This window comes from Gobius niger (genome assembly GCF_951799975.1).
Source record: "Gobius niger genome assembly, chromosome: 16".
NCBI lineage: Eukaryota > Metazoa > Chordata > Actinopteri > Gobiiformes > Gobiidae > Gobius > Gobius niger.
Window position 1 is genome coordinate 4,971,991 of NC_136867.1, and position 18,965 is coordinate 4,990,955.

General features: G+C 43.0%; 1 protein-coding gene across 1 annotated transcript in view; it reads right to left on the reverse strand.

Moving 5' to 3' along the window:
- fyna (FYN proto-oncogene, Src family tyrosine kinase a) overlaps window positions 1-15,213 on the reverse strand; it is a 54,248-nt gene extending 39,035 nt beyond the window's left edge. The window contains exon 1 of the mRNA XM_079573210.1: window positions 15,032-15,213. The gene's annotated coding sequence lies outside the window, so the exon portion shown is untranslated. The remainder of the gene's footprint in view (window positions 1-15,031) is intronic.
- Between the last annotated feature and the right edge of the window lie 3,752 nt (window positions 15,214-18,965).

Below are 18,965 nucleotides of genomic sequence, written 5' to 3' on the forward strand. Positions count from 1 at the left end.
TTTCTAATATTTTCCCAGTTTCCCCTCATTATGCCCCCATTTCTTTTTACACAATTGTTCATTTTGCCACAATTTCTCCCCATATCCCGCCAAATTATTCTCAATTTTTCACACATTTTTTTGATTTTGTAAATTTGCTGATCTTCCACACATTACTGTTCTGTTTTGTGGTTCTAGACGACAGATATATTATTATAGGTGGAGGGGCGGACTGGCCGTATATGTCCATTCTGGAAGAGTACAGAAGGGCCACCAGTCCCGCCTCAACCGAGCTTTACCCAAATCTAAAAGCTAAAGAGAAAAGCATCAAAATAGCGACAAAAAGAGGATGAAAAGTCAACGAAAACATGAGATAAAAATAAAACTACAAAAACGTGAGAAAAACGCATCAAAAAATGATAGAAAAAATCATTAATAAAACAACAAAGATGTGACAAAAATGTGGCGACGTGACGAAAAGTTTCCATCACTTTTGTAGGTCTTAGCTTTCAAATAAGGTGTTACATTGTTGCTCTCCAGTGGAGAAGCTTTTAGATTTGGGTAAAGGCCAGTATAAAAAAACATGAATCTAAAAGGAATTCCGTGGAGTATGGTGTGCCACAGGGTTCAATTTTGGGACCATTATTATTTATTTATATTAATGATTTTGCTTCTGTTTCTGCGACCACCTTTCCCGTTCTTTTTGCTGATGATACCAGTCAAAAAAATAATAATAAAAAGCGGAAGTGGAAGTGCACAATTACGCTAATTTGGGCCAGGCTGGTCAGAGTCCAGGGCTGTTTTTCAGTCCCAGTCCGCCCCTGTATAGGTGTAAATACTGTAGTATCGTTCAGGTATCTGTATCAAAAAGCAAGTATTGTTAAAGTACCTGTATTACCTATCTGGCCCTGGATGTGAGATTTACATTTGTTTTGCCCAAAGACTTTTCCAAATAATCCACACAAAAAAACGTTTAAAGACATGGGTTTGACAGAGACGACGATTCAAGAGGAGGAATACACGAAATACTTGAAAATATGGTGAAAGACTTTGAGAACTCCATCATTTGAAGTGAAGTCATATTCACTATTGAAAAAGAAATGTTTTTTTCCCCTCATATTTTCTGAATAAAAACACGTTTCCAGAGAGTTCTTATGTTCAGGGGAGTTTTTAGGGGAGACTGTCAATCTCCATAAACCGCATGCAAGTAAGGCACAAACAAGTCAGAAAGTGAAAGATTTCTATTCACAGTAGATAATAATAAACAATATACAGACGGCATCTTTTCAAATGCCCATATATGCTCATGTTTAAAGGGGCTGGATGCAAGTTCGCCAATTTATACTCACTACTGCCACCTCAGGGCATACGTGTAACTGCAGCTTCTCACCATTTTGAGTGATAGTGCAGGATTTTAGAGGCAGTTGTGGTGAATAAGTCTCATTCTACACCTTAGGACAGTGGTTCTCAACCTTTTGGAGCCACGACCCCCATAATAATAATATATATTTTTATCTATATGCTCTGGCGACCCCACAAATCTGTCTCGTGACCCCCAGGTTGAGAACCCCTGCCTTAGGACATTGTTGGAAGGGGGGAGGAAAATACATAATTTTTAAACTCTGTATAGTCTCTTCAAAGCAGCCAGAGAAGAAAACAAACAAAGATACAGAGACATGGAGAGGTTCAACAGCCAAAAAACACTTCAAAAATGGCCAATGCTAGCCAGGAAGTATGCTAACTTGTGCTAACGATAGTGAGGCTACCCTAATGAGTGCTGTTTTTCGCTTCTACTGAGCAATTTACTGTGAAATAAACATCTATATGGACCCAATTTTGTCTTGGCTTTAGCGGTGTGTCATAAATACAGTATGTTTATAATCCGCCAGAAAACGTCTGAAAAGAGAGAAAAAATGTGATATTTTGATTGCTGCAAATAGATAAATCTGCCTTAAAGGAATAGGCCACCGTTTTTACATACTGAGATATGTTCTTACCTTAGCTTTGACGAGTTCTTTAGGACCTGTCTGATCTTCACCCGTGCCTTCAGTCGCGTAAACACAGCGCAGACGGCGTTAGCATTTAGCCTCTCCCTCTCTCCTCTATAGCTCCAAAACAGGTCAAGATAGAAGCTACCAAGCTCTTCCACGTTTTCCCTATTTAAATATGGTTACGTGAAGTGTTACACTACAAAGTATAATTACACAAAATTACACAATGTGGATTTTCTAAGTGGATAAAAGGGGGAACTATATTGTAAGGCGTAATAATACCAGGAGTAATTTGGCATCCGCACAGTAAAGTGAGGATTACCGCGCAGATTTCGAACTACTCCTAGTATTATTACGCCTTACAATATAGTCCCCCCTTTTATCCGCTTAGAAAATCCACATTGTGTAATTATACTTTGTAGTGGAACACTTCACGTAACCATATTTAAATAGGGAAAACGTGGAAGAGCTTGGTAGCTTCTATCTTGACCTGTTTTGGAGCTATAGAGGAGAGAGGGAGAGGCTAAATGCTAACGCCGTCTGCGCTGTGTTTACGTGATTGAAGGCGCGGGGGAAGATCAGACAGGTCCTAAAGAACTCGTCAAAGCTAAGGTAAGAACATATCTCAGTATGTAAAAACGGTGGCCTATCCCTTTAAGCTCTGTACAGTCTCTTCAAAGCAGCCAGAGAAGAAAACAAACAAAGATACAGAGACATGGAGAGGTTCAACAGCCAATAATCACTTCAAAAATGGCCAATGCTAACCAGGAAGTATGCTAACATGTGCTAACGATAGCGAAGCAATCCTAATGAGTGCCGTTTTTCGCTTCTACTGAGCAATTTACTGTGAAATAAACATCTATATGGACCCGATTTTGTCTTGACTTTACCGGTAAATACAGTATGTTTATAATCCGCCAGAAAACGTCTGAAAAGAGAGAAAATGTTTGATATTTTGATTTCTGCAAATAGACAAATCTGCCTTAATCACCATATCAATAAGGAGTCAGATACAGGGTTAAATCACAATTATACATTTCCATAACAGTAACAATAGTGCCCACAGCTGCTGACTTTAGTGCATAAAAGCGTGAAGCAAAGCTCTTATGGAAACCAGCTCATTCCGAAGTGCTGCAATAATGACGTACGAGCGAGTGTTAATCATGTGCGCTAACGTAAAGGCCACTCTCGCCAGCGCACCGCTCAATACGAGTCAATGTGAGGCACACACACACACACACACACACACACACACTCACACACACTGTCTGTCTGCGGGATTATGTTCACACTACACAGGGCACGCATAATCCCAATAATCTGCTCTGAATGAGTGCGCACATCATCAGTCAAGATCAATTCTTCTAATGCATTTGTGAGGGAAATAGGAGCGGGATTTGCTTTGTTGTGGTAGGAGTGAATCGTGACTTTAAAATATGGTGATGTACATTCTGGAAAAGCCCAACTTTATGTACGTAACATGTTAAAGGCCCTGTACCCGAGATTTTGCCGTTTTCACACTGAACAAGGGGAACTGGCTAAACGACCCGATTTTTTTTCCCGTTCAGTTTTGTTTTACTCACACAGATCTTGCATATATTTTCAGAAACTACGAGTTCTTCAAATGAGGCATAGGCTGTAGACAAAACCATAACAAAAAGTGATTAAAAAAGAAACAAAATGGCGATGAAAACATGGCGAAAAAGCGGCAAACGTTTGACAAAAAAGCAGCAAAAAAAGAGGAAAATGTGACAAAGATGTGACAAAAACATGACAAAAAAGCCTTAAATGTGTGACAAAAATGTGACATGTACGCCGCGACAGTGCTACAAAAAAGCTCAGCTCAGTTTTGCAGGTCTTAGCTTTCAAATGAGGCATTACACTTTCATTTAAGGGCTCAAACTTACTCCTTACTTTCCTAAAGCGTTTCCAACATCCCAAATCTCAACAGGGATACGTTTTTGTATTGATATCGAGATATGAACATTCAAGATAATAATATCGAAAAAGCAAAATATAAACGATACAGATTTTTATCAATACAACTGCACTCTTTTGTATTGTTTTTATTTTTCTGAAAAAATCTTGGGTTTCACCAAACCCGTAGTTATATCGTATCGTATCGATATCGAGATATCTGACATGAATATCGAGATATGAAATTTTGTTCATATCGTTCAGCCCTAATAGCCATGTTTGCTGGTTGTTCACAGGAGTCACAGTAAGGGCCCGATCTTGTGCATCAAAACGGAGACGATAGCGTGACATTTTGCGCTCAGTAGGAGCACTTTGTGATCTTGCCACTCCAGACTTACCCACACCCCACACCCATTTAAGTGGGTGGAGACACACATTTTCCTCCAACCAGATCGACTCCTCGTCCAGGAGAGCGGTTGTGTGGGAGTGGGGGGTGAACATGTGCTTTTGTTTTGCTTCGCGTTCACGCCAAGCGTGGGTCGATCCGCGCTACAGTGGACGCTGTAGCTCTTTTTCTCTCGAGACGTGAACATGGTTTAGCTCACGATGGGGTAAATAAAGTTTTTAGTTTGACCTGTGAGAGCCTAAGGCTTAAGAAAGAACGCAAGACAGCGCAAAGTAAACGAGGAAGTGAATGTCAGCGATGTTTCCATCAGTGCAGTCGCCTCCTCTTGTGACGCCCTCACAGGTGGCGGGGGCGAATGGCACATATAACGCCGCCACTCGGAAAATAATTCGCCAAGAGCCTGCGCCGCCCCGTGCGCCGCCACAAGATCTGGCCCAAAGTGTCCTGGCTGTGAATGACTCTCATATTAAAACTTTTAGGTATCACACTATTCTATTGCTACAACACTTCCAACACTAAGATAATACAAAATGAGTCTGAATCATGATCCTCATTAGTCAAAAGAGAAACTAAAACAAAATCTATATGTAAGTAGTTCAACCTCTAAACCCCCCCCTGAACCGAGCACGCTTTCTCAAGGTTGGGTTTACCCAAATCTAAGAGGTTTAGTTTAGTTTTAGTTTAGTTTATTTGAGCAACAGATGCACACAGGTATAGTATACATATAGCATACAGATTTTTTCCACAATATAAGAGGTATTAGTGCTGCTCAAAGGGAGTAGGAAGAAGTTAGTTAGAACTTATAAAACCAACCGCCAACGACCAAAACAGCGAAGCGAACGAGGATGAAAACAAAACAACAACAAAAAGTGGGGGAAAAAAGCAACAAAAGAGCGACAAGGACACAATAAAAAAAGCGACAAAAACATGATTAATAAGTGACGAAAAAGCAAAATAAAAGAGCCACAAAAAGACAGAAAATTACGAAAAAACCAAGAGACAAAAACACAACAAAACTGCAGCAAAAAAGCAACAAATCAGCAGCAACTCTCAGTTTTGTAGCTTTCAAAGAAGACGTTGCTCTGGCCTGTAGGCTGTAAGCTCCAGTCATGAAGCTTTTAGATTTGGGCAAAAGTGGAGAAAACGTGCTCGATTAAGGCGGGCTTAACCCGGTTACCCGCTTAAATTGGGCCAAATTAACCGCATTCCACCAATTCTCTCATATTCCTGTAAGCTCCGGTCTCCGATGCCACGCACAGTCACAGAAGTGGGAGCCTCCATGTGCTTTTGCTTTTACTGTTCCTCATTTTGGGCCTTATTGTGGCACGAGCTTTCGCACACAAAGCTCCCCCAGCCACATGGAAGCGGCCGGGGCTGAGACAGTATTTACAACGCACTTCTAAGTCAATAATTATCTTAAGGGCCACATTTTGTTTTTAAAAAAGCTCCGCCGGGTGAACCAAGGCTACATGAACATAAAATGGGACGACTGGGATGGTGTGAATAAATGGATTTTTTGAAAATGGCGACACACATCAGAGCTATAGCCTTGACGCTGTGGCAAAATGAATCAACAAAACATCTCCCATTGATGCAGAAAACCACTACTTAGCATGTGATCTTTCTCGCAAAACACAGGCCGTCCTCATTCCGCCGGGGACCGTGACGCGGCGCCCTCCCTCGCACCTCCTACACTTCATGACCCCCCCCCCCCTCCCCTCCAACCCCCGCAAGCCTCCACAACAACCGCTCTTTCACCGGGGTTTTGCAAAACGTTTTTTTGCAACAAGCGAGGTCTCTCTGTGTGGCATCTGTCTTTGTGGGTTTTCCTCTGGGTGCTGTGATCAACCAAAAACATGCACAATAGGTACTACTGGCCAACTTGCTGAAGTCCCTTGAATAGAGCTGGGTTGGGGAACCGTAGAAAAGCATAAATTCGTATGAAATCGTGAGGTTTTTAAACGTGAATATGGTTTTTAAGGGGAGACACTACAGGCAAAACTACATTTTTTTCAGTTTTCAGGTTTTGGGCCAAATTGGTCTCTGAACATACAAGCTTTCACCCGGAAACAGAAAATATGCCTAATCTTCACAATAACATGTTTAAATATTGCGCTGATTCAATGTTCCCCCATAGACTTATATGGGAGAATGCAATTTCAAGGGCCTTTTTCTCAAAACACATTTTTCTGTCATTGTGGCGACACTATGTCCACGTCAGTCGGACCTAAAGACTTCAAATTTTCCAGCCTTGGACTGAACAATATTTGGAAGATTTTTTCAGAGGGATTTTTTTATTATCTAATCCCTAGCCTGATTTATTGAGTTTTGAATGTCAAAAAAAAAAGGCGAAAACATTTTTTTCCCCACATTTTTCTACTAAAAAACAGATTTTTTTAAAAAAACTAAACAAGAAATCCAGAATCCCCTGTGAAAAAGTCTTGGTAGCTCATTTATCAATAAAATGAAACCATAAATTTGAATGTAGCTCTATCCATTATTCAGATTTCGTCGCCGAAAAGATGGGAAATGTGGGGCATTTTTAGGCATAAAACACCTTGTTCTTATATGAAAAGATAAAATGACAGAAAACTTGCAATGTTTTTTTCCCCTCACATTTATACCAGTGATCGACAGCAAAAGTTTCATATTGATATCTGTAAAAAAAAATGTTTTCCCTATTCACCTGCAGTGTCTCGCCTTAAATATGTTTTCAATCCAATCTAAAATTCTGTCCCTATTTCTACATATTCAATTACAGTAGGCTCGTTCAAAGTCTCTTCCAATGAGTTTTACAATTCGCTAACAACATCATTACAAAAAAAAAAGGCATAATTTGGCCCTCCAACACATCGAGATACTTATTTTAACAGTAAAAGAAAAAAAAACTTTAAAAATTCCATGGGGAGGACCTCCGGAGCCCCCTGCTTACACACCATGAGGAACATCACCATTTGTACCAGGTTTAAGCTCGGGAGGCTTGCACACGATCAGCACATGCATTTCTCGGACTCCCTGTTTACCACGCACTGGCCTCAGCGTCGCCATTCTCTGGATAGCTACAATATTAGCTTGTGCGGAACAATTGAGTGCATTCAGTGTATGAAGGGCCCGGAGACAATGGTACATTTTTTTCTTGCCCGGGGACACACAGCGACGCAGTGTTGGGACGACTGGAGAAAGTCCTGCCCGTAGCCCCGGTCCCCGTATACGTATGTCAGCGTGTGGGCCCGGGCCTGACAAAGGGCGCCATAGAGCCGGTTACATCAGCAAGGCCACGGTGTCAGCGAGAAAGCACATGCGCTCGAGACGGGGAGGCAGAGGATTGGATATCTGAAGCGGGGAGATTCACTGCTGATCAGTTTGTGGCTTTTTTTGGATGTAGTCAATCATACATTTGGCCCAAAGCACATTTAACCGGCTGAATATTTACTGAAAATGTCTGTTTTGCTTTTTAAAACGCAGCAATGATCGCCAACTGGCTGATTTCCCGTGATGAGGATCGGCTGGTTTGAAACATTGTAAGCCTAGAATGTGAAAAGATAAGATCATTTGTTCATTTGCATCAACCGTCATTGAGCACAATGGGTTGTTTTCTCCCAGAAAGGGGCGGGGCTTCTTTAAAGCAACGGCAAAAGTGCCCGGATTGTTGTTTGTGGGGAAAAAAAACAAATGAATCAAATCAAAAAGGGCAAAAAACAAAACAAAAGTTACAAAGATTGCCGTTCGGGAACTGTCCACGCATGGAACAAATGTAAAGACAGATGAATGCAGGGGCCGGACTGGGACTGAAAAACAGCCCTGGACTCTGGTCAGCCTGGCCCAAATGAGCGTAAATGTGACACTTCCACAAATACATATGTGAAGCTCTTACCCCCCGCCTTAACCGAGAGCATTTTCTCCAGTTCGGCTTTGCCCAAATCTAAAAGCTTCTTGACCGGAGAGCAACACTGTAGCGCCTCATTTGAAAGCTCAAATCTAGAAAAGTGATGGTAACTTTTTGTCACGTTTGTTGCTTTTTCATTACTTTTTTTGTGGCTTTTTTGGCGTGTTTTCGTCACTTTTTTTGACACTTTTTCGTTGCGTTTTCGTCTCTTGTTTTTCGGGGGCTGGTTTTCATGTTGTTGTTGTTTTTCCATCGCTTTTTTCATTGCTTTGTCGTCACGTTTTCGTCACATTTTGTTGTGTTTTTGTCACTTTTTTGTTGCTTTTCCAGCACATTTTTGTTTTTTTTGATGCTTTTCTTTTAACCCCTTGACTCCCGCCTGAACCGAGCACATTTTCTCCAGTTTGGCTTTACCCCAGTCCAAAAGCTTCTGGAAAAAATCTGTGAAAATAGCGACAAAACTGAGACGAAAACAATGATGGAAATGTGACAAAAAAGTGAGAAAACTTTGACAAAAAAGTGACGAAAAATTGATGAAAAAGTGGCAAAAATGTCACAAAAATGACAAAAAAGTGACAAAAAAATGACAAAAATGTGACAAAAATTTGATAAAAAATTTGACCAAAAAATGACAAAAATTAGACGAAAAAATGACAAAAAAGTGACAAAAATGAGTTGAAACCCAACAAAAAAATGATGGAAAAAAAGTCTGATGATATGAGGAAAAAGATCCTCTCGGTTCAGGCAGGACTTAAGAGGTTAAGCTTTTAGATTTGGGTAAAGCTGGGTTTCGCCCGGGGGGTAAGGGTAAGGTAAAGTGAGAGGCCAGACCGGTGGCCCTAGAGCCGTTGGGCCTTCTGTGCTCTTCCAGAATGGACACATGGCCAGTCCGCCCCTGGATGAATGTAGGATGAAATTGTCCATGTGTATTATTGCCATTATTAAGTGCCATACTGGCTACAGACGCCTGTTTCAACTCTTTGTGCTCCCACATTAGCCAAATCAAACCCCTTGAAGGGCCAGGTTTAGCTTGCAGGCTGCTTTCAGTGCAAAATTAAAGTGATAGTCTGTAAGTTTGCAAAGTGAGGAGAGATAGACTGAAATTGTAAACAATCAAATTCCTTCCCTTTAACCAGAGAGACCTGACAGGCTGGTTCACAGGAAAAGCTTGTCTCATTGGTCGACGAGGGAGGATACTAGACTCTGATTAGGTGCAGAGATCTAGGAGGGAGGGACTTGACAAAAAATACTATAGAAATATCATTAATTACTTTACATCATAATACAAGAGCAGGTGATCGATTTTGCACATTTCATAAAATGTGTAATCCATTTAGACTTCCAGACTATCACTTTAATGCCGTGTTACAATCTCCAAAAAGATGTGAAAGAGAAACAATCTAGGTCAGGGGTTCAAGTTTTCTTGGCGGACAATTTTCTTTATTGTAAATAGACCGAGGGCCGAAGCCACTGATTATTAGCCCAAAGTAAAGCACAACACTGGAAAAATGAACAAATCCAAGATACAAATGCTATAGCGCCAATGGAACAAGAATAAAACCCACTTAAAATCAGACAAATAATTGTTTTTCACTTAAATTATCTGAATTAAGAGAATAACTCCTACTAGAGGTTTTATCTCCTCCAAGACCAGACCAAATCTACTCAAACCTTACATTTAATCTGTTAATTCAAGTAGATTTATGCCATTTCTTCCTTAAAACGATTATTCTTTTTCCAGTGCACTTCTTTCAAATGCCAGTGTTGTGCCACTGACCTAACTGGGTGCATTGACAGTATTTCTACCTTTCTTTCTCCCATTTAACTCTAATAATGTTAAAAGCACTGTCTAATTGCCTACCCCTGATCTAGGTTTGTTGAGTGCTTTGTTTTGTTTTGTTTTTTTTCTCCTTCAGCTGTGCTTTAGCCTTCCAGGGGTCCTTCCCACAATACTGTCAATATGACTGTTGACAATGACAATTCAGTTAGAAATTAGGCAGAAAAACAACAATTCATATAAAAGACAACAGATAGTCAACACCCATGCACTGCTTCAGTCGTCCTTTAAAGCTACACCGCGTAGAATTTTACCCCCCAAAAAACTAAATTGAAATACAAGCTTATATTTTCAGCATTGAAAAACACCTCAAACAACCAAGTGATTTTGCTGTGAGCGGCTCAGCTCTCTTAAGACACGACATAACTTCACCGGGAGTGGGTGCGTCTCCAGCTCGTCTCCATGGAGATGTGACTAAAGTCAGTAGAATTTGAGATTTAAACAGGTTCCCATCCAAATCCATTCTTTGATTTCTCACTGCAGAAATAGCATTTTCTGTTAAGCTGGTCACTAGGAGCAAGTTTTGTACTGATGGCAGCAGCGTAGTCCAAAATGTTACGCAGTGTACCTTTAAAGACAGACCCTCCACAGACAAAAAGCCTTCAGAGCCACAATCGTAAAGTAAAAATCATCCTTCTGCCTGTCAAGTGGCACAACCATGTGAATCTCTGTTATTCTTAAATCGAACAAGTCAAAAACTCACTATTTTCCAAGTAGAAAGTAACAGGTCTGTAGAAGTTGAATGAGATTCCGGTCTTTAAGCTACTGCAGTAAAGATGTCCTTCTATGTGGTCACGTGCTCCATGTTTAAACAGCCCTTTCCAGCACTTCTGCCAAGTGGGGCAAAGCTCGGGTTAATAATCCATTGGAAACCGTGACGTGGCGGGTCTGCAGCGGTGGTGGAATTCTGGGAAAGACCTAAACATGTGAGCGAGTGCGGGGAACATAACAGAACTGATCAGGCCTGCAGACGCGAGCGAGGTGCGGAGCGGGCGCCGGTGGAAGGAGCTCGCAGGAAGAGCAGGCGTTCTGAAAGTCGCTTCTGTGGTCGGGCTTTCCCGCGTCACACAGGAAGTCGTGTTCGAGAACTCGGGGGGGAAACGAACGGGCAAAACGTGAACTGAGGCAACAGAAAAAGGCGAGATCGCGTAAAAGGAAGGATGGAGGAGCAGTCGGTTTGGCTGTCACCCATAACCAGTAATCTTACACAATCTTGTGACAGTGTCTTTGCTGCAAATTGAAAAGTTCACGTTCCAGATTGTCTGGTTGAATTGAAAATGTGATTGTAAAAAGGAAAATAGCTCACAAACAGGTGCACGCCTGGGTATGAAAATAGTCTACTTGAACTTTGCATATTTTCATCGAAACAGGCGAGCTCAGGAGCAATCATTTCAATGTGATGTGAATTGTGAGATGCAGCTGTTATTAGTTATTATTCTGGAATCTGAGGACTGGACGGTCTGCGATCTTGGGCCGTCTGCTGAGGGATCCTTCGGCCCTGGGTCTCTATAGCCTGTCCGTCCATGGGAGTGGATCTCTCCTTCTGTGGTTCTCCCCAAGGTTTCTCTTTTCTCCTGCCGGGTTTTTGAGTTTTTCCTGGCCGTGCTGGAGAGTCTAAGGACGGGGGACGCCCACGCCGCTCGTCGCTACCTCCTATCGGACATTATATTTGCCTGGACTCACCTGAACTTTTAATTGTCATATTTATTGCTCTGTTTTATTGCCTTAACGTTTCGTGCAGCCCCGTGAGGCGACTTCTGTTGTGATATTGGGCTATACAAAACCATTCAACTTGAAACTTGAAACTAGTCGTGTTCACAGAAACTAAACTCAACCACTAAATGTGAGTCAGGACCAAACCGGGACTTAAATTAGGACTAAAGCGGGTCGAAACCAGCCGCAAAACCAGAAGATTCCGGGCCAGAATTAGGACTAAAACCAAAACACTTTGACCAAATCACATCTGAGGCAGCTCTAAAACCGTCATGAACCAAATCTATAAGGGCTGCATGAGAAAAAAAACGCAGCATGAGAACTGTCTTCAATGTAGTGAAAGTATTCATTCAGTTTGAGCAAGCGATATGAGGATGGGATATGCTTCATTGACCTCAACCTGTCTTGGACTTAGCGCCTTAAACAAAACATATTTCGCTCCCACCCAGAGGTTCTTAGTGAGCACATCTCGCCAACACACTAACGTCAATTAACGTGTCGTGAGGCTGGGTCTTCGGCGGTGGCTCTTCAAAATGCGTATGTTCGCTGGGATAGGACAGCGGCGAAGCATGGGTTGCTGAATTATGCATCATACGTGTACGATAATGGCATATTAAATAGGCGTAAACGCGTCATCCATGCCGGCCTGAATAATTCAGTCCGGAGTTGAAAAGGCCAGGGGTTTATGAATTTATCACATCGATGGGAAAAGGCGAGCGTTGAGATTATCTCCACGTTTGGGCTCCGCTGTTGCTGTTGGACCGAGAGTTTGGCGCTTTCGTCGATTTAAGATGTCTCCAAACTATTAGGCGGAACATCTGTCTGGACATTTCAAGTAACTTTGAATTCCCAACACACAATGTGAGAAAAAACAATGGCCGTAGACGGTTTTGGTTACAGCGAAATACTCTCTTTTCCGACATGGGCGACCGAAAACAACCTACCATGACCATTTTTAATACACTGCACTGTAGAATGAACTACTCGTCTCAAGTCGACATCTGTTCCAGGTTGTTTAGCGTTGAGGACATTTTCGCCTTTCGCCTCATGAAGCTTCATCAGCAACTAAACTTTTAGCGGCAGGTTGAATGATGATGTAGTCAGAAGGCATGCACCCTCTGGACCAGATCAGTTCCAAGTTGAGATGAGCTTTTTAGAATAGACACGGGTTGCGCCAATATCCGGGTAAACCCATCCCTAGCTCAGTATTTTTTTTTTTGCAAACATACTCTAAAACAAACGTACGGTAACTTCAAAATGTGCCGTTTTGGTGAAGATTTTGAGTCTCGCCAACAAGACTCCGCTTCTTTACAGAAGAGGGTCTGGCAACACTCCATTGCGCGCTTTCAAAGGAAGTGACGCAGCGATATGGAGCCTACCGACCAATCAGAGCAGCTCCCTGAACGGGCGTCACGTTGTTGCGCCTTTGTTTTGTAGTTTTTCAACACAAGCGACCACTTCACGTAATGCTCCGGTATGCTTGTGTTCTTAAGTTTTTCTGACATAAACGACAGAAGTCATTTACTGAACTCCGTGTGGCAGGAGCGACATTGTTAACGTCCGAATGACGACAACTTTCTTGTCGCTGTTTCTGTCGTCACATCCGCTATGTTCTCATTGGCTGCTCTGCGCTTCGGTTGGACCACATTAGTCCCGCCTCAAGCAGTAGCTTTTCTACAACAGGGTCCCCAGACTAGTCTCCTGTTTATTATTGTGGCCAAGCCGCCTTTGCTCTGCCCAATCCCGTCAGACCTTGGAAGCTAAGCAGGGAAGGGCCTGGTCGGTACTTGGATGGGAGACCGTTTAGTAACACCAGGAAGCCTAGCGAATGTAGTGTGTGAGTGAGTGGTTGGTGGTGGTCGGAGGGGCCGATGGCGCAGACTGGTTGCCTCGCTTCCGTCAGTCTACCCCAGAGCAGCTGTGGCTACAATAGTAGCTTACCACCACCGGGTATGGAGTGAATGAATAATGCAATGTAAAGCGTCTTTGAGTGTCCAGAAAAGCGCTATATAAAACCGATGCATTATTATTATTATTATTATTATGTAATAAACATCGGAGACTAGTCTGGATGCCAGGCTATAAGATTTCCCCGATGTCGTTCTATTCTAGCCTGTGTTTTGCGCCGCCTTCCAGTATGTCGCTTTTATTTTGACACAATAAAGTGACATACATGGGACGAGTTGAAACGGTTTAGGAAAATATCGCCATATCGCAACATTCAAGCAAAAGTCCAGCGATTACGCAATAATTACGCTCATAAATAAAGCGCACAACTTCATTCCAAAGCGCATGTCCTCAAGATGACAGGCTCGCACTTTTGTCCTTGGGTAACCTATTTTCCCCTGACTGATCTAGCCTACTTCTTACTTCCAATTGAGCATCACAAGCCTGTTACTACTTGCTAACAACCGTATTTACTACCATTGTTTTTTGTGTGTGTGTGTGTGCTAGTCTGTTCATCCCTTGAGAACAAAAGAAACCCCATCCAGCGCCACAAAATAAGTTTTAAACCATCATCTGCGCACAACTGGGAAACCCAAACACCATATGCGTCATGCGCTATATGGCCCAGACGCCAACCCCAACCAACCGGCGTGTGGCGGCGGCAGCAGCAGCCTGGACTGGACTACAGTGTGCACACAAACCAGGCCCGAGGGGGGGAAGAGAGAGGGAGAGAGAAACAGAGCGGTCACGAACTGGTCTCTTTTCAAACGCAGCCCGGCTGTTGTCGCTGTCCTACATGACCCGGGCTTCTCCCATCAGCAGCGCCGCGTCTGCCGTGTTGTCATAGGCCCCTATAGGGATGGACAGACGCGACAGAGCGGTGGCCTGTGCAACACTCCCCGCATCCCTTCCATCCCCGACAAGATGGATGACTGCACTCCCAATCGCATCATTAGCGCCGTCGCCACCGACAACGACGTTTAAAACTCCGGTCCCCTCTGGGTTAGATAACTCGACATCGCTCGTGTTTGCGTCGATAGGCAGCCAGACTTTCTGCAGCGCATTCATATCCCTCTGCTGCAACCAGAGAGGGCCCGTAGTGCATATACACAATCACTGCAAAACAGCTTCCACAACAGGCTGCAGCGCGCGCTTACCCGGGCTCCAGCGTTTCCACGGGCGTCAATGTGAAGGGGGAGAACGCGAGAAAGAGGCGATACTAGCGCGTACCCAGCGACCTACAACGTGTTATTTATCTGCCCCGGAGAGAATGGGCAGCGCGGAGCAAAAGGGGGCAAAGGCGGTGCATCCATCGAGCAGTCAGCGTTTCCCCCGGCCCGGGTGTGGAGACTCACCGCAGCGGACTCAGATTAATCCATCGGAGGGTTGCAGGGGGGCTTCGTGGCTCGGGTTGGCCGCTGTTTTCGTGTCCTCTGCGCCTGTTTTTTTTGGGCGTTCGGAGGCAGCGGAGGGGGGACAGCCTTTTTCCTGACGATCGGCTGCTGTCGCGACCGTGCGTAAAAGGCGATGACGGCGGAGGCAAGCGCGCGGCACGGACGGCGAGCTGCTTCCGGTGGAGCCGATTTACAAAGTCACAAATGTTCAGTCATGAAACAACACGAGTAGGTTTGAGTAGGAGGCATTCTTCTTATCGAGTAGGCTTCTTCATAGTTGGTTATTGACTTTGACCGTTAAATTATGGTCTGTATTACATTCGAAAGATAGCCTGATACGCTTTACTGCGCTTCTATAAATTATCCAAAGTAAAAAGTATAAATTGGCTGCATACTTTGTCCCATTTAAAGCCGTACAATTAACACTTCAGGACAGTAGGGGGCAGTGTGCAGATGTTCAATGTCACTCACGACAAAGAAGAATGTTTTTCCCAGTCGTAGAATATGGACACAATCTGAACTTTTTAGCTTGTTCAGCAAATACTTCAGTACTTTAACTTAAGTAATAATTTTTCTTAGCAATTTTAACTTATACTGGTGTAATCTTTGATAGCAGTATTTGTACTTTTACTTAAAGGCACAATGTGTAACATTTTGAATTTAACTGTTACTAATACAAAACATGCTCCTAATGGCCAGCTGGACTAACCTGGCTAACACCAGGCTGCTGTGTGCGCTCGAATCATTTGGAACTGCACAACAGCCTGGGGACCATGGCCAAAATTTTTGCATGGATTTGGGAACCAATCACAGAGTGAGGAGGTCCGGCAAGACGATGACACGCTATTCGATAGATGGAAGCTTGTAGTTTATTTACGGATTAAAAAAAAAAAGTTTATTTACGGATCCAACATGACGGCAGCAGACGCGATGGTATTTATTTTTCGATCAAGCTTTAGACCTTGTTCTAAATAGTTTAGCTTGAAAGTTTACAGCGGGTACGTCATACGTCATCTCATACAATGATACGATTGGCTGTGGCTACGTGCAGATGCATGACAGAGTTTTTTTTTTTTCGTATCGCCCAATAAACGACTATGGACGATCGTAAACCACACCTCTCCTACGAGAAAATGAATTAGTGGTTCCCAGACTAAATATCACTTGTGATTTTAGTCGGGTGTTAGCCAGGCTACGGCTGGACAAAGAAAATGGCAAATGTTGCAACGTGTAATCAAAGAGTGGATCCGGATAAGGACCAAACCAATTCAAATCTGCGAGTCGGCTGCCTTTAGTCGACATCACCATGGAGACTATCCGGAGACGTCCCCGCTCCCAGTAGGGTCCCCGGTCTGAGGAGAGGTGAGCCGCTCACAGCAAACACACAGGTTTCAGCCCTTATGGGGGATTTTGTCAACAAGAAAAATAAAAGCTTGCATTTGATTTAAATTATTGGATGGAATGTTGCAAGGTGTGACTTTAAGTAATGGATCAGTGGAGTTTGACCAGCACGGGTAATAATGCTCAAGCAGGACTGGTCTATTTGCTGAAAGAAGAACTTTTATTACTTCACTCAAGCTGATTCAAAAGTTTGCATAAAAAAAAGTACTGTCTCACAACATGATTACAGGTCAAATCACTGACATATGATTGATTTACAAAAAGTCGTGTCAAGGCTGCGAGTTTCATGGAAGGACTTAATGATTAACGGCCAATATGTGACACCCTTGAACATCCAAGTATGCAAGACAAGTCCTTGACCTGACTGGGCTGCAGGATTTCATTTGTTTATTTAAGCAGGAGGATACAACGTTACACTGTGTGATCAGTGCCTGGGCTTTTGTAGCAACAGTTTCGTAAGAAAAAGGTTGTTTTGTGCCCAGTTCAATCTGTGGATTTCTTCTACCCTTACCTTTTTTCTTCACTTTTTTTTTGCAGTTTTTTGGGGGTCAGGCAGAGTCATACAGTGACAGTGCTGCTCCCTGAAAATTGTGCAAATTTACATTAACATTTGAAAGATATGTAGCCTGATACTCTTTACTGCACTACATTTCTGTAAAATCTCCAAAGTAAAAAGTATAAATTGGCTGCATACTTTGTACGTACATTGACACTTCAGGACAGTAGGGGGCAGTGTGCAGATGTTCAATGTCACTCACGACAAAGAAGAATGTTTTTCCCCGTCGGAGAATTTGGACACAATCTGATCTTCTGGACTATTGCACCTGAGTATAAGCCGCACCAACATCATTTCTAAAGATTTTTTTTTTTTTTACACATATATATACCGCACAAGCCGCAGCTGTCGACGCTGTTTCAAGTGTCATCAGCAGCACACTACCATACTGGACTTTTCACCTGGAGCGTACAGGTACACTTACTTTTATAGAGTTAAGAACTTAAAACTTCATCAATTCGATTTGATTTGTCAAACGCCATTTTTTTGTAAACGATTCAATTTGTATGACAACTTTGGCTGAAATTTTGCAATGAAAAAACGAATTACGCGATTTGTTTAACCCCTCACCCCCCGCATTGCCCAAGCACATGTTCCCCCGTTTGGCTGTACCCCAATCTAAAAGCCTCTCGATTGGAGTTTACAGCCTAAAGGCCAGAGTAATGTCTCATTTGAAAGCTAAGACCGACAAAACTGATGTAAAACGTTTCTTCTCGTTACTGTGTAGTCACTTTTTGAACACATTTTTGTTTGCTATTTTTTTTTTTACTTTTACTTTTTATGCTTTTTTAACTTTTTTATTATTATTATTATTATTATTATTATTATTATTATTATTATTATTATTATTATTATTATTGTTTTACTTTTTTGTCACGTTTTTTAGTTTTTTTTTGTGTGTGTTTTTTTCAAACTTTTTTTTTTTTTTTTTACTTTTTTGTTTGTTTTTTTGTGCACGTTTTTGTCTCGTTTGGGGAAAAAATCTCCTCCAGTACATTTACGCTCTCCGCTGTTCGCTTTTATTCTGACACGCCGCCGCCGCGCCTCCCTCCCCCCGCGTGCGCGCCGCCGCCTTGACGCTGTTTTGGTCGCGTACAGCTGATGCAGATGCTCGGCGAAACCAGAGGCTTTTTTTTTTTTTTTTTTCTTTGACCGACAGCCGCGCTGACCCAATGGACGCCCTCTAGTGTCCGCTTAAGACCCGCCCACCCCTCCCGTCGGACGGCTCGGCTGGAAAACAAACAGCACCCAGCTTGTTTTGGTGGTGATTCCCCGTGTTCTGAAAGCTCGTTCTTTTTACGCGCACCGAACCGGACGGACGGGCGCGTCGGCGGAGGCTCGTTGTGTCACGTTACGCCGTAGCAGAGACAGGAGGGCTTGTGGATTTGAATATTGTTGCATTTGTGGCAGATGTAGCGAGCAGTTGGCGGTTTCCCCTCGGAGCCATGGGGCCTGATTACAGAAGTCACCTGCTGCTGTGCTCGTTTGTTGAATGCGACGCACAAACAGCAGCAGTGCGTAATTCAAAGTAGTGCGTATTTGCATTACCTGTTAGCTGGCAGGCTACTGGATGTTTGCGCAGGTGCAGGTGACTTTCCATTATTTAGGCCGAGTTTGTTGATCCATCAAGTCACAGTAGCTCAATAATAGTAAGATAAAGATAATTAAAAGCGATACTATCTCTTGGCGTTACCCAAATCCAGGGGCGGACTGGCCATATGTCCATTCTGGAAGAGCACAGAAGGGCCACCGGCTCTAGGGCCACCGGTCTGGCCTCTCACTTTATACCTTACTCTTACCCCCGGGCGAAACCGAGCTTTACCCAAATCTAAAAGCTTAACCTCTTAACTCCCGCCTGAACCGAGAGAATCTTTTTCCTCACGTCATCAGATTTTTTTTCCCCATCATTTTTTTGTTGGGTATTCAACTCATTTTTTT